We start from the raw sequence: 16,262 nt of genomic DNA on the forward strand, positions 1-16,262 counted from the left end.
ACACGCTATATCAGAGCATTCGATCGTCGCGAGGCAGAGGATGCCTATCGTATGGTTCACTCCATCTCCGTGGTCATGCAGGGAACGGCCTTTCCAAATGTCACCGTGACAAGGTTGTCCCCCCTCCGTCCCCGCCCCCCCCCCCGCCCCCTACCACCCCTTCCCTGACTTCCTTGATGCGGTGGAAAGTATCGCAGCCCTAGTGCTGATGACATACATCCCCGAGAAATTGACCAGCCTATAGTCGTTTCAAAATTAGCCAAGTCTCTCGCCAAATCAGGATCGTGCGGCAAGGCTCATACGATTACTTACGATCAGCAGTGGTGTTTCTCCCAAAGAACTGTGTTACTATGTGAGTCGAGGTTACTTCTCGAGCTATGCTTCCTCCAGTTCATTACATAATCGGAATATGGGACCAAATCAGTGACTGATATTTCTTGAAGCTATCTTAAGACCGGACCCAGCACCAAATCCCTGAGAACAGGATCACAAATAGGTCCTTGTGGGCAGCGTTTGGAAATATTTTGCTTAAGTTTCGACATGTAAATCCGTGTCTTGCTTCTCTGTCCCGGCAATAATCTTTCACACAGTTGGAAAGTTTATTATATTTTGCAGTTTCCTGATATTAGACTTATTACGCATTGTCTGCAGGCGAGCAAAGTTTACTGCTATCTCTCAACACACTGGTCGACCTCTGTGTGTCTACTTTGCCGTCTGATAAGAGAGATTTGTAAGCTGGTGTTCTTGGGAGCGAGTGCAGCATCGGCCAGTGAGTAGCCAGGGTCCTCAGTCGACCAGTTCCTAGTTTTTAGTGGAGAAAACGAGTTCTTATTCGCTCTATTTTGTTATAGCTGTGCTAGAATGAAGGTGGACATTTTGGCATGGAATGGTGCAGCGTTAAGCATGGCTGCATGTGAACTTTCTAAGAAAGAGACAAAGCTATGAATGAAAACATCGATGAGTTTCTATTGTGAAGTTTTGTGCAGATATAATATTTCTCTCACCCGTGTATTCTGGAGCACAGATAACATTTTTCCATAACTAAAATATTGGACTGGTGAAATTTTATAGGCATTGGTCTGAAGCCGGGACAGAGTTGTATTTGCGGTTGCCGTCAAGTGGGACTTCTTCCGTTTGTTCACAAACTATATTTAATTTGAAACAGTGTTTACTAAGCTGGTGCTTCATACAGAAAATAGATTTTACACGTTTAAACGTTACGTAACCGTACGTGCAGGAACAATTCTTTGTGCCATTGTGAAAAGACCACCTCATGTGCCATGAAATACTGATGTTGATTTGCTATGTAAAATCTTGGTATTTTTAGGTCAACTAATAACCAGTAAATTAATCGAAATCTTCCATCTTTATTTCACTTCATTCTTTTTATCGAACTTCATCAAATAACTTTTGCAAAATAGTAGCACTAAATAGCTATGAGGCTTTGCTCCATTGCTTTATGCAGAGGTAACTGCAGACATATTCTCAAGCTGTAGCAAAATGGCTCTGAGCACTATGGGACTCAACTGCTGTGGTCATAAGTCCCCTAGAACTTAGAACTACTTAAACCTAACTAACCTAAGGACAGCACACAACACCCAGCCATCACGAGGCAGAGAAAATCCCTGACCCCGCCGGGAATCGAACCCGGGAACCCGGGCGTGGGAAGCGAGAACGCTACCGCACGACCACGAGATGCGGGCCTCAAGCTGTAGCAGAGTGCTCAACTGGAACCCCTCCATTCCGACTGATTGATTCAGATCTCAAGTGTTTTTTAGCATCAGCAGGAAAATGTTTCTGCTGTAGCACAAAAAATGCGAAATGTTCCTGTTCATTTTAAAGGCTCTGAATGAAAGTGAGGTTCTAGCTGTTCATTAGACCTTCCTTAGCGCCTTTAAAAATGTTCCAAAATATTTTGGCATGCGAATATTGTCGCGCTCTTCTTAACATGTAACTCGCACTCATTCCCACAAGCTCCCCTAACTGTAACTCGATCACACCTAGAAATCCATCACTGTAAGTCACTCATACATAGCCACTTCCACTTGCCCGTTGTCATTCACTTATTCAGCCCATCTTATCGTCATTACCTTTTTGTGCCTCTCTGTCACTGTCTCACAACCACAGACTTCTGCGTTCTGTCCTTTAACTAATGTATCCTCTCACTGTCTCCCCCTTGCTCTCTCCTACTGCTACCACCTCATTCATTCCTTCCACTTGTTGCTGTTTCCTCTCGCAATCAATATCTATTTTACTCGTTGTCAATGCTACGTAATCCGTCTCTCATTATCACTGCTCTCTCCCACAGGCACTATCTACTCCACTCTTTTTCTAGCACTGTTCTGTCACTGTCAACTATGTTCCATTGCCAATGTGTCCCTCTCTTTCTCTCGTACTGCTACTGCCTCCTTCGCACTTTATATGTAATACACACTGCCTGCTATCTTTATGTATTTATTATTTTCCCGTTTATTTGCTACTGCTACTGTCTTCTCTTCTCCCACAGTAAAAATGTGCGACTATGTTCGCATACCAAAAGGTTTTGGAAAAATTTTAACGGTGCTGAGAAAGGAAGAATGTGCAGCTTTTATCCCACTTTTCAGTCAGAATCTTTCAAACACGAACACATTCTCCTTCTTCTGTTCCGATAGGAGTATTTTCCCGCTAGTTCCTTTCTTTTCCCTTTACGCGTCAGTAAAATGTTGATAGTTTGCTTATGTGGAATTGAAATAGCTCAGAACTGATTTCACACCTCAGACCTGATTTTATGTGCCCAAAAATTTTTCATGTGGTTCAGTTCCACAACATGGGGATCCCAAAACCCTTATGATGATGATGGAGTCATTTTACAGAGTATTTCTCCGTGTTACGTTACTTTACAAACTACGGTTTCGCCTCACACCGAATTTTACGTGTACAAGTATGGTACCTCGAACCTCTATCTCAGAAACTAGTAAAGATAGCCAGAAAATGTTCAAGGTTTTTCGAGATCTGGATATTAGCAATAAATCGTAAAAATTACAGCCATATCTTGTCCATAGCTAACTTGGAATCCTCGGCTCGGTTTTGGTATCCAAAAATCAAGTTTTTCGGGTGTTTTTTCGGTAAAAGTTTAAGATTTTTGAGAACGGAAATATGGTACTTCTAGACACTTACATACTGTATATACCCTTGCAGTTCAAACAATTTGCAGAACTTAGTTATTTAGACATCTGCTGCTGATGGTGAAGAAAATGTTGAAAAACCCTTTTTTTCGTGTTTCCTCAAAAACTGCCTTCAACTAAATGGTGTCTCCATAAACACCTTAAGGCGTGCCGCAGACTACATCTAATTCAAAAATAACTAACCGATTTACTCCATTTGCCGAAGCAAGAGGAAGTGTGTAATATTCAAATTTTGATCCTGCAAAAAATGGTTCAAATGGCTCTGAGCACTATGGGACTCAACTGCTGAGGTCATTAGTCCCCTAGAACTTAGAACTAGTTAAACCTAACTAACCTAAGGACATCACAAACATCCATGCCCGAGGCAGGATTCGAACCTGCGACCGTAGCGGTCTTGCGGTTCCAGACTGCAGCGCCTTTAACCGCACGGCCACTTCGGCCGGCTTTGATCCTGCACTGTACAATAGTTACACTAAGACGAACCTTCTGTTGGTTTCACAAATGGTCCCTAGGGCAAGAGCTATCCAGAAACATTGCCGTACCTTTCCATCACCAATGGAATCCGAGGTACGAGCTCTGAAAAATCCGTTTCTAAAGGCAGTGCTTTGGAACATATTGGTTGCGCACGTTGTCGCTTGCGTACCGAGTAGTAAATCATTTTCAGATCACTTCCAGTAAGTATGTCTACGATCTCCAGGAGAGCAACGACTTCAAACCTTAATCATTCAAATAAGACACTTTGTTACAGCGTGACATTTGCAGGCCACAACACGAAGTATTGCAAATTAATGAGTGATACACGACTTGTGTACAAAATGTACTGACCAAGCAAAATCTAGATTTTTGTGGGTTTCAAACTGAGATTCGGCAAGGAAAATTGCTTCAGACGTTAGAAAATATTCGGTTGCGTTATTTACGTTTGCGTGTCTGTGGAGATATGTAACTAAGGATAGACATAATGCTTCGTATTATTTCCTCTGCGGCTTATTCACGTTGAAAAATAAGGAACATTTATGCAGGATTCTATGACGTCTGAAAGTAGTAGCATAAGTATACACTTACTACTACAGTACGACGACGATGACGACGACGACGAGTACGCTACAATTAACACATCATACACGCTCTGTAGCGCTAGAAGGCAAATCAACACTGTGAGTCGGTCAAATACCGCTGACCACGAAAGACTGTCAGATGCACCAGCAGCGTCCATCGTTAGCACCGTTATATACGCGCACGGAGCGCTAGATTGCGATATAGGGAGCTTAAACAGGACAGGCCAAAATACACGTGGCCGATTAACAACTGTTGGTCGTTTAGGTACAACAACATATCTGCCTGGACTGCTGTGAAATGTATTTTATGTATTCTCCACGATCGTTATTGCGACCTATTATACCGTTTTCAATTGAGAGCTGACTATTAATTGTGACAGAGGATAGTTCCCTTAAAGAGAACGCTGTCCAAGTGTCAGTCACGATTAAATGTTCCATGTGTATAACAGTACAGGAGTCTACTTCATATAAAGGTACATAATACTTCATGCAGTAACTGCTATTGAATCCTTGTCTCCTGCGCTAGGAGTTAAACTTGAAATTAATATTTTTCAATGTAAATATATCATAGCATTACTTCCTTGGTAATCGGACTGAGTACTTTTCAACAGCCTACAATTTATGGCCCATTTCGATCCATAAGCACTATAATTTTCTTTCCTAACTTCAAGTCGTCGAAGTATTATAAAACCAAATATATATGTTTGATTTTTAACACTTCTCAAAATGTAATAAGTTTCTTTTATATATCTAACCAGTAGATTAAAATTCCAAATAGACACCACTTTCATAAACTTCTTGTCTGGAATAGGTATTATAAATCATTCAATGAATATTAGTTTCTCTCATAAAATACTTTAACCTGGTTTACTCCTACCATCGGTATACAAAGGCACGCCACGTAATAAAAGGTCTTAACTCATTCTGTGAAAATGTGTACTTCATTCCAGAATAGATAAGAAGAGACTGAATACATTTTATAAGATATACATGTCGCTGAACACCGATCCATTTGTTTCATTAGAAGATCATAAACGTCGTAAGAGGTTCCCAGTTCTCTTGTTGCGATGAAGGCCGTCGACCAGTTATACATAGTATCTGGCAACGTGGTAAAATCATGCCGCGGGGAGTAAGCCGTCGGCGCTCGGCTGACCATTGAAACAAATAAAAACAAACAAAACACTTTGCGGTTTACATTAGCCAAAAATGTTACCGTAATAAAATCATTAAATTAATTACATAAGCTCTGCCATTTATCTCTACCACCACAAATAACTTTCTGTCCATAATCAAAATATAAAATGTATGAACCAATTGTCTAGCTTGTGGGAGGACATAAATCACTATAAGTGGGTCTCTTGTGACCTTTTTTCCTTACAAACACACGAACAGCAATAAGTCTTTATTAAGGAGCATTATATATATATATATATATATATATATATATATATATATATATATATATATATATATATATATACACTCCTGGAAATTGAAATAAGAACACCGTGAATTCATTGTCCCAGGAAGGGGAAACTTTATTGACACATTCCTGGGGTCAGATACATCACATGATCACACTGACAGAACCACAGGCACACAGAGCATGCACAATGTCGGCACTAGTACAGTGTATATCCACCTTTCGCAGCAATGCAGGCTGCTATTCTCCCATGGAGACGATCGTAGAGATGCTGGATGTAGTCCTGTGGAACGGCTTGCCATGCCATTTCCACCTGGGGCCTCAGTTGGACCAGCGTTCGTGCTGGACGTGCAGACCGCGTGAGACGACGCCTCATCCAGTCCCAAACATGCTCAATGGGGGACAGATCCGGAGATCTTGCTGGCCAGGGTAGTTGACTTACACCTTCTAGAGCACGTTGGGTGGCACGGGATACATGCGGACGTGCATTGTCCTGTTGGAACAGCAAGTTCCCTTGCCGGTCTAGGAATGGTAGAACGATGGGTTCGATGACGGTTTGGATGTACCGTGCACTATTCAGTGTCCCCTCGACGATCACCAGTGGTGTACGGCCAGTGTAGGAGATCGCTCCCCACACCATGATGCCGGGTGTTGGCCCTGTGTGCCTCGGTCGTATGCAGTCCTGATTGTGGCGCTCACCTGCACGGCGCCAAAAACGCATACGACCATCATTGGCACCAAGGCAGAAGCGACTCTCATCGCTGAAGACGACACGTCTCCATTCGTCCCTCCATTCACGCCTGTCGCGACACCACTGGAGGCGGGCTGCACGATGTTGGGGCGTGAGCGGAAGACGGCCTAACGGTGTGCGGGACCGTAGCCCAGCTTCATGGAGACGGTTGCGAATGGTCCTCGCCGATACCCCAGGAGCAACAGTGTCCCTAATTTGCTGGGAAGTGGCGGTGCGGTCCTCTACGGCACTGCGTAGGATCCTACGGTCTTGGCGTGCATCCGTGCGTCGCTGCGGTCCGGTCCCAGGTCGACGGGCACGTGCACCTTCCGCCGACCACTGGCGACAACATCGATGTACTGTGGAGACCTCACGCCCCACGTGTTGAGCAATTCGGCGGTACGTCCACCCGGCCTCCCACATGCCCACTATACGCACTCGCTCAAAGTCCGTCAACTGCACATACGGTTCACGTCCACGCTGTCGCGGCATGCTACCAGTGTTAAAGACTGCTATGGAGCTCCGTATGCCACGGCAAACTGGCTGACACTGACGGCGGCGGTGCACAAATGCTGCGCAGCTAGCGCCATTCGACGGCCAACACCGCGGTTCTTGGTGTGTCCGCTGTGCCGTGCGTGTGATCATTGCTTGTACAGCCCTCTCGCAGTGTCCGGAGCAAGTATGGTGGGTCTGACACACCGGTGTCAATGTGTTCTTTTTTCCATTTCCAGGAGTGTATATACAATGCTCCTTAATAAAGACTTATTGCCGTTCGTGTCGTTGTAACGAAAAAGATGAATGGGGCGGAAAGCTGCAGGACCTGATGAAGTATCAGTGGACATGATAAGAGCAGCAGGTCCAGTGGGAATGCAGTGGCTGTATAAAGTACTGTCAAGCGTGGGAAGAAATAGTACAATACCTGACGATCGGAGAAGCGGAGACATTGTTCCCATCTTCAGAAAAGGCAATAAAAGACTTTGTAAAAAACTACAGAGGAATAACCCTTATGAGTCATACAGCCAAGATTTTTGAAAGAATTTTACTAAATCGAATAACTGAAAAGATAGAAAAGGAGCTGAGAGAAGAACAGCATAGGTTTAGGAAGGGAAGAAGCACAATCGACCTGATATTTTCTATCCGTCAACTGATGGGAAAAAGTTGGGAGTATAACAAAAGGGTGATAATGGTTTTTATAGACGGACTGGAGCAGACTGCAAGAAGGGGAAATGAAATTTCTCAGAGCAGTTAAGGGAGAAACAAGAATGGGCCGAGTAAGGAACGTTGATATCAGAAAGGAACTTAAGAAAAGGCATATGATTCAGTTAACAGGGAAAGACTCCGGGAAGAAATGAAGAAAATAGATATAGAAGGTGAATACATTAATGTAATAATGACAGTGTACAAAGGACACAATTGTAGAATCAGAACATCATTGGGGAACTCTGAATACTTCGGAATGAGACAAGGCCTTACACAAGGAAGTATTCTATCGCCTGCACTTTTTAATGTTGTGATAAAGGGAATGAATAAAGCAGTTAAAGATATAGTAAATCAAAAAGACAAAAAGCAAATTTTTGCAGATGATATGGTAATATGGGGCGATAAAGAGGTAGATGTACAGTTACAACTTGATGCGTGGAATTAAATAATGAAAAGGTATGGATAAAAAATAAATACAGATAAGAGTGAAATAATGGTATTTGGAAGAGACAAAGGGATCAACGGAAATATTACTTTGAATGTAGAACCCCTCAAAGTGGTAGACGGTTTCACTTATTTAGGGAGTGAAATATCTAGTGATGGAAGAGTATCCAAATAAATTAATATGAGGTTACAGAAGGGAGGCAAATTCTACCAAACAATAAAACACCTGACTTGGCATAAGGAAGTTTCAGAAAAAGGAAAAATCCTTATGTATAAGAGTTACTACTTCCCTATTTTCACCTATGGAGGAGAAACATGGACAAAGACAGAAAGAGACTGGAACAGACTGTAGGCAGCGGAAATGAAATTTCTCAGAGTAGTTAAGGGAAAAACAAGAATGGACAGAGTAAGCAACGTAGATATCAGAAAGGACCTTAAACAAGAATGTATGAGAGAAGAAACTGAAAAAAAAAGATTAAGATGGTACAAGCATGTTAAGAGGATGTGTGGGCAGAGACTCCCCAAAATTATGGAAGAACTAAAGATGGATGAAAAAGACCTAAAGGGCGCCCAAGAACAGGGTGGAAAACTGGAGTGAGAATATCTGTGGAAAGGAGAGGTGTGACCAGGCTGCAAGTGGAGGAAGAAAAGTGTTGGGAGGACCGTGTCAAATGGAGGAGCACCCAGACCCGGCAGTAGCTGGAGCGGGATCCGGGTATATATATATATATACACATATATATATATATATATATATATATATATATATATATATATATATATATATATATATATATATATATATATGGTAATCCACTTCCTCTCCTCAAGACTTGTTGAAGAACATATCACTTTTTCACTTAAACACAACATTTAAGTTAATAAGAAACAGTAATCATTACGTTTTGTGATACAGTAACTAATTTTTGTAGAACATTCAAAGGTGCAAATTGGTGACCGTGGACAGTGATACGCTGCTCCACTCGTTGAATGGAAGCACTTCTTTCATACAACGCTTAATAAAAACGTCCAGAAGAAGTAACTCAGGGGACAGAGCAGGCTAATCGACTCTTCCTCCACGACCAATCGACCTGCCAGCATTAGAGTTGCGCTCTACCAAAACTACGGCACGGTAGTTCTGATACGGTACATAAATGGCGTAGTAAATGGTATTATCACGAGCAGTATTGATAGCACTTGTAGGGAAAGAAACAAATGAATGTGGAAGAGAGAAACTGGAAGCCGACGATTTCTCTTTCTCTTTGTTTATTTGTTTTAAAGATAATTGGAATCGCATATCGTTCGGTGTTAGTTCATTGTTTATTCTATATCTTTACAAAATATAAACTGTATTTTATAAGTAATAAAAATTAGTTGATCGCGTAACTTCTGCGCGTTTATACAGCCAAAGCAATTATTTCTGATGCAAGTACCGTTTACATTCACAAACATTAAAATAGCTGTGTAATTATTGTTTTTATTTTATTGTCAATATAACGTTCTTGTTATTACTGGTAGAGGTGAAAGTTGTTTATGAACAACAGAAACATGTTTTATATAAGCTCGACGAAGTATTGAGTCGATGTTCGATATGTTAACTTTTTGCGTTTCTTATTTTACCTTTCTTTCAGTAAACTGCGTTTTCTAACGCTATACGGTAAATCTGATTTCTGTTTTCATTTTTTATTTTTATAGCAACATCCCTTTGTTTAACATTACATCAACAATGTTCGAATAACGCCTGAATTACACATTAAAAATCTTAATTTTACTATAACTACTGTTTACTCCTAAGCGACAGACAGGTGGATATGTATGCAGAGCAAAAATGTTCCAGAGGTCACAGGGCCATTTCTATATTCTCACTCAGTGTATAGATGGTTCACCACTTCCGGTTCTAGGGGAATCTAGTAAGTCACTGATCACATGCGCAGATAAATCTATCGAAATGATGTAACGCCTGACAGGCAAGCAGCACGCTTAATATAAAGATAGCGTGGTTACGATCTTAATCGTCCGAGGCTACTAGGAAACCTAGAATAGTCTACGCTTACCTGTAGTTTCACTACTTTAGGCAAGGTTCATTCATTTCGGAACACGATATGCACACAAGACGTTATGTCCTCGAAATCTATCGTGTTAATACCACTTAAGTATTTTGGTTCTTAGCGGCACTTCATCTCGAATGCGAAGAAGCATTCGTGTGAGAAAGCTGGCATAAGCCCTGCAGTTCAGGTTGCGATTGGTGAAACAATGCCCAGTAATTGTAGTACCACACCAGTAGCCCACTAGATATTTTCGATGGGCCAATAATGCACGTTCTTCGTATTTACCTGGCTTTAATTAAGAAGGAACGTTCATCGATAGCAGGACTTCGGAGAAATATTAGTTTTCGTTGACAAGAATTTGTTGGTGTGCACTCTGCATGCAATTCTTGGTGTACGTGTACACGATACGGTTAGAACTGGTGACTGTTAGACTGCAGTGTAGACTGATTTTAGAATCACCAATCTTGTGTCCAAGCTGTCTTGTGCTCACGTGTTGATTGATTACAACAGAAGCGAGAATTGTAGCTTCGTTCTACGACGATTGTTTGCGTTGGGTTGAGACTTTCGGTTTTCTGAAGCGCCACAACAATACAAGAAAACTTCTTATCAGGATATAGCCCCCTACAGAGTTCCGCTGCCTAAGTAGCCTGCCTTGAAGTAGTTTTTAATCATGTACCACCTCTACTTCAAGCTACAGTCGTTCAAAAGTACTGCAGTACTGTGTAGAGATCAGAAACGGAGCGAGTACGCATCCAATGTTGCGGGTTGCATATTTCACAAATAAAGGCGCCAGTATAACGTCTACATCTACATCTACATCCATACTCCGCAAGCCACCTGACGGTGTGTGGCGGAGGGTACCCTGAGTACCTCTATCAGTTCTCCCTTCTATTCCAGTCTCGTATTGTTCGTGGAAAGAAGGATTGGCGGTATGCTTCTGTGTGGGCTCTAATCTCTCTGATTTTATCCTCATGGTCTCTTCGCGAGATATACGTAGGAGGGAGCAATATACTGCTTGACTCTTCGGTGAAGGTATGTTCTCGAAACTTTAACAAAAGCCCGTACCGGGCTACTGAGCGTCTCTCCTGCAGAGTCTTCCACTGGAGTTTATCTATCATCTCCGTAACGCTTTCGCGATTACTAAATGATTCTGTAACGAAGCGCGTTGCTCTCCGTTGGGTCTTCTCTATCTCTTCTATCAACCCTATCTGGTACGGATCCCACACTGTTGAGCAGTATTCAAGCAGTGGGCGAACAAGCGTACTGTAACCTACTTCCTTTGTTTTCGGATTGCATTTCCTTAGGATTCTTCCAATGAATCTCAGTCTGGCATCTGCTTTACCGACGATCAACTTTATATGATCATTCCATTTTAAATCACTCCTAATGCGTACTCCCAGATAATTTATGGAATTAACTGCTTCCAGTTGCTGACCTGCTATTTTGTAGCTAAATGATAAGGGATCTATCTTTCTATGTATTCGCAGCACATTACACTTGTCTACATTGAGATCGAATTACCATTCCCTGCACCATGCGTCAATTCGCTGCAGATCCTCCTGCATTTCAGTACATCACAGCATCATCTGCAAAAAGCCTCAGTGAACTTCCGATCTCATCCACAAGGTTATTTATGTATATTGTGAATAACAACGGTGCTATGACACTTCCCTGCGGCTCATCTGAAATCACTCTTTCTTCGGAAGACTTCTCTCCATTGAGAGAGTTAGCGGGGTTCCTTCGCTCCCGCTGGAGTTCCGCGAGTATGAGGAGTCCGAGAACTGTGACGCTGCGGTCGCTTTATACTCGTCCACTCGTTCTCTCTTACTGAAGCATGCAGGAGTGTAAGGCTAGTCGTGACTTACTGTTAGAACGGAAGATGAGTACACCACCTTGCAGGTGTAAAGTAGCACTGGTGAGGCTAATGACCGTTTTTCGGGATCAGACCCCCCTGCGGGTTCGGGGATAAGAATAGGCCCGCGGTATTCCTGCCTGTCGTAAGAGGCGACTAAAAGGAGTCTCAAATGTTTCGGCCTTACGTGATGGTCCCCTCTCGGGTTTGACCTCCATCTTTCTAAATTATTCCGAAGAGCGAGCCAATTGGGGAAGGGCGCCTTACATGGTGCACTGTATCCGTCGTGCATTGAGACCTTTAGCCAACTTTTTCGTCGTTGCAATGGTGTCCCGCTCGTTTTCCGTCTCTTGGGCGGGGATACGTCGCTGGGTGCGATTACCACACTGCACTCTGCAGTGTTGCTTTTAACTGCGACGACGACCTTGGACATTTTTGCACCTAAGATCCAGCACGGTAGCCAGTCCGTTGTGGTGGGGCCGCCATGTACCCTCTTGGTTGTAGCTCCCTGACAACACAGGGATCGCTCTACTGATGCCTGCGCCGTTAACTCCCCACGTATGCCAAGGAGTAGATGCCCGTCTACCTGGGGCATCAGGACTCCCGGCAATGGACATCCTGCCAGGTGGCTATTGCTGCGGCTGGGTGGCGCCCGTGGGGAGGGCCCTTCGTCGGAGTAGGTGGCATCAGAGCGGATGACCCGCAATGAAGCGTGGTACATCATCTCGCGCTGGCGGCCAGCCGCCAGCAGTCTCTAAGCGTTCTCGCGCTCAATTTAATGCTCAAAAGTACGATCCGAAAACGTTCCCTCTCTGGCCACGCCGTGGGAGGAGCGTAAGTCTCAGGATGGAGGTAATAGTTATTCGCCCCGATTCTTAGTCTGCACGAGAGCTGATGGGGAGTCTTTTCTATCCACAAAGCCTCAGTTCTTCGTCGAGCATTTAGAGGACAAGTTTGGGGACGTGGAGGGCTTGTCCAAAATTCGCTCTGGGTCAGTACTGATACAAACGGCATCCTCCGCCCAGTCACGCAGGTTACTTGCTTGTGACAAGTTGGGGGATGTTCACGTTACCATTACACCACATAAGAGTTTAAATATGGTCCAGGGAGTTATTTTCCATAGGGACCTACTTTTGCAGTCTGTCGACGAGCTGCGCGCCAACTTAGAGCGTAGAGGTGTTCATTTCGTCCGGCGCGTTCATCGGGGTCCGAAGGACAATCAGGTTGCTACCGGTGCCTTCATCTTGGCCTTCGAGGGTGATACATTACCGGAGAAGGTCAAGGTGATGGTCTACCGTTGTGACGTCAAACCCTATATCCCTCCCCCGATGCGGTGCTTTAAGTGCTGGAAGTTCGGGCATATGTCCTCTCGCTGTACTTCTAGCCTCACATGTCGAGATTGTGGACGCCCATCTCATCCCGCTACTCCATGTGCCCCGCCTCCAATCTGTGTCAACTGCGGAGAGCATCATTCCCCTTGCTCGCCTGACTGCAATGTCTTTCAGAAAGAGCGCAAAATCATGGAATATAATACCCTGGACCGGCTGACCTATACTGAGGCAAAAAGGAAATATGACAGACTCCATCCTGTGAGAATGACATCCTCTTACGCAACTGCTACAACAACTGTGCTAGCCCCATCAGTTTCGAGACTTCCAGCCAGCTCGATAAGCAGTAAGACTCCTCCTGCCCCCTTGCCCGTGGGGGGCTCTCCCCAACCGGTTGCTCCTGCACCACCTACCTCAGGAGCAACCTCCTCCCACCCGTCGGGGACGTCTGTCCCCGCTTCTCAGCCGGAGAAGCGTCTAACTTCTTCGGCTACTCTCGCCCGTAAGAGTTCCCTTGGGACCCTCCCTTCCCAGGGTTCCACCAGCGGGAAGGATGACGGCCGACAGTGGCATAAGTCCTCACCAGCGGCCGGGCGTAGGGCTTCACGATCCTCGTCTGTCCCGGAGACTGAATCGGTGAAGCCTTCCCAGCCGGTGAAACCCAAGGTTCAGCGAGAGAAGTCCAAGAGAAAGACCTCTAAGGCCAAAGAACTTGCGGTGGCACCAACCCCACCGCACCTTTCGCGCTCTGCGTCTGAGGATGAAGTCGAGATTCTAGCGTCCGCTGAGTACCTTGATCTCGCTGGTCTCTCAGACGCCATGGATGCCTCTCGTACAGGTACTGAATCGGTGGCAGTGAGTGAACAAGCGGCGTAAATTGCCTTCCCAGTCCTTTCACGCCTTTCTCAGCCATGGACAATATCATCCTCCAGTGGAACTGCGGCGGTTTTTTCCACCATCTAGCTGAGCTCCAACAACTTATCAGCCTTCACCCTTTCTTCTGCATTGCTCTTCAGGAAACTTGGTTTCCAGCAATGCGAACCCCCGCCCTCCGTGGCTATCGGGGTTATTATAAGAACCGGGCAGCATATGAAAGGGTGTCTGGTGGCGTCTGCCTCTATGTCCTTCACACTCTGCACAGCGAGTCTGTCCCTCTCCAAACACCTTTAGAGGCTGTCGCTGTTCGGGTGTGGACGCCACAGGCTGTTACCGTCTGCAGTCTTTACCTTCCACCGGAGGGTGATGTCTCGCAGCATGTCCTGGCTGCGCTGATAGCCCAATTGCCGCCACCTTTCTTGCTATTGGGCGACTTCAAAGCCCATAACCCTCTGTGGGGTGGGTCAGTGGCAACAGGTCGAGGCGCCGTCGTTGAGCATTTATTGTCGCAGCTCGATCTCTCGATTTTAAATGATGGTGCCTTCACACACTTCAGTGTGGCGCATGGCACATACTCCGCCATTGATCTTTCAATCTGTAGCCCTAGCCTCTTACCGTCTGTCCAATGGAGTGTGCATGACGACCTGTGTGGTAGTGACCACTTTCCGATCTTTCTGTCACTACCACAGCGTCACTCTTCTGGGCGCCTTAGCAAATGGGCTATGAATAAGGCTGACTGGGACTTGTCCTCCTCCACTGCCGCTCTTGAGCCTCTCTCTACTGACGACATTGATGCGGTGGTTCAATCGGCCACCACCGGCATCGTTACTACCGCCGAATCTGCCATTCCCCGCTCCTCTGGGTCCCCTCGGCGGCGGACTGTGCCTTGGTGGTCGCCTGAGATCGCTGCAGCGATTACAGAGCGCCGGCGGGCGCTACAGCGTCACAAGCGACATCCCTGCATTGAACACCTGATCACCTTCAAACGGCTGCGTGCGCGGGCCCGCCTCCTTATCCGCCAAAGCAAGCAGGAGTGCTGGGAGCGGTACGTGTCCACCATTGGCCTCCATGTCACTCCATCGCAGGTCTGGGCCAAGATTCGACGCGTCTCCGGCTATCGGCCACCTGTCAGCGTCCCTGCGCTCTCACTGAATGGAGCAGTTTGTACTGACTCCGACGTCATTGCAAACCACTTAGCAGAGCATTTTGCTATGAGTTCCGCTTCTGCGAATTACCCTCAGGCCTTCCGCTCCATTAAAGGGCGGATGGAACGTCGGAGCCTTTCGTTTCGCACCCACCATCCAGAATCGTACAATGTTCCATTCAGTGAGTGGGAATTCCGCAGTGCCCTTGCCGCTTGTCCTGATACCACTCCTGGACCAGATAGCATCCACTGCCAGATGCTGAAACACCTCTCAGTGGACTGCCAGCGACGGCTCCTCGACCTTTACAACCGTATTTGGGTCGAGGGTGAGTTCCCGTCGCAGTGGCGGGCAAGTATCGTTATCCCCATTCTGAAACCAGGCAAGAACCTTTTGGAGGTGGACAGCTACCGCCCCATTAGCCTCACCAACGTTCTTTGCAAGCTTCTCGAACGGATGGTGAGCCGGCGCTTGACTTGGGTACTGGAGTCTCGGGGCCTTCTGGCTCCATCTCAGGGTGGGTTCCGTAAAGGCCGCTCCGCCGCCGACAATCTGGTGAGCCTGGAGTCGGCCATCCGTACTGCCTTTGCCCGCCGTCAGCACCTGGTCGCTGTCTTTTTCGACATGCGGAAGGCGTACGATACGACATGGCGTCATCACATCCGTCCTACGCTTCATGGATGGGGTCTTCGGGGCCCTCTGCCGATCTTTATCAGAAATTTTCTGTCGTATCGCACCTTCCGCGTGCAAGTCGCAGCCTCATATAGTTCGACCCACGTCCAGGAGAACGGTGTGCCACAGGGTTCTGTTTTAAGTGTCTGCCTGTTTTTAATAGCCATTAACGGGCTCGCTGCGGCCGTGGGAAATTCTGTCTCTGCTTCCCTGTATGCTGACGACTTCTGCCTTTATTACAGCTCTACTGGCATTGCAGCTGTTGAACGTCAGCTACAGGGTGCTATCCGCAAGGCGCAGTCTTGGGCTGTAGCTCATGGGTTCCAGT

This window comes from Schistocerca nitens, chromosome 6 (assembly GCF_023898315.1).
Source record: "Schistocerca nitens isolate TAMUIC-IGC-003100 chromosome 6, iqSchNite1.1, whole genome shotgun sequence".
NCBI lineage: Eukaryota > Metazoa > Arthropoda > Insecta > Orthoptera > Acrididae > Schistocerca > Schistocerca nitens.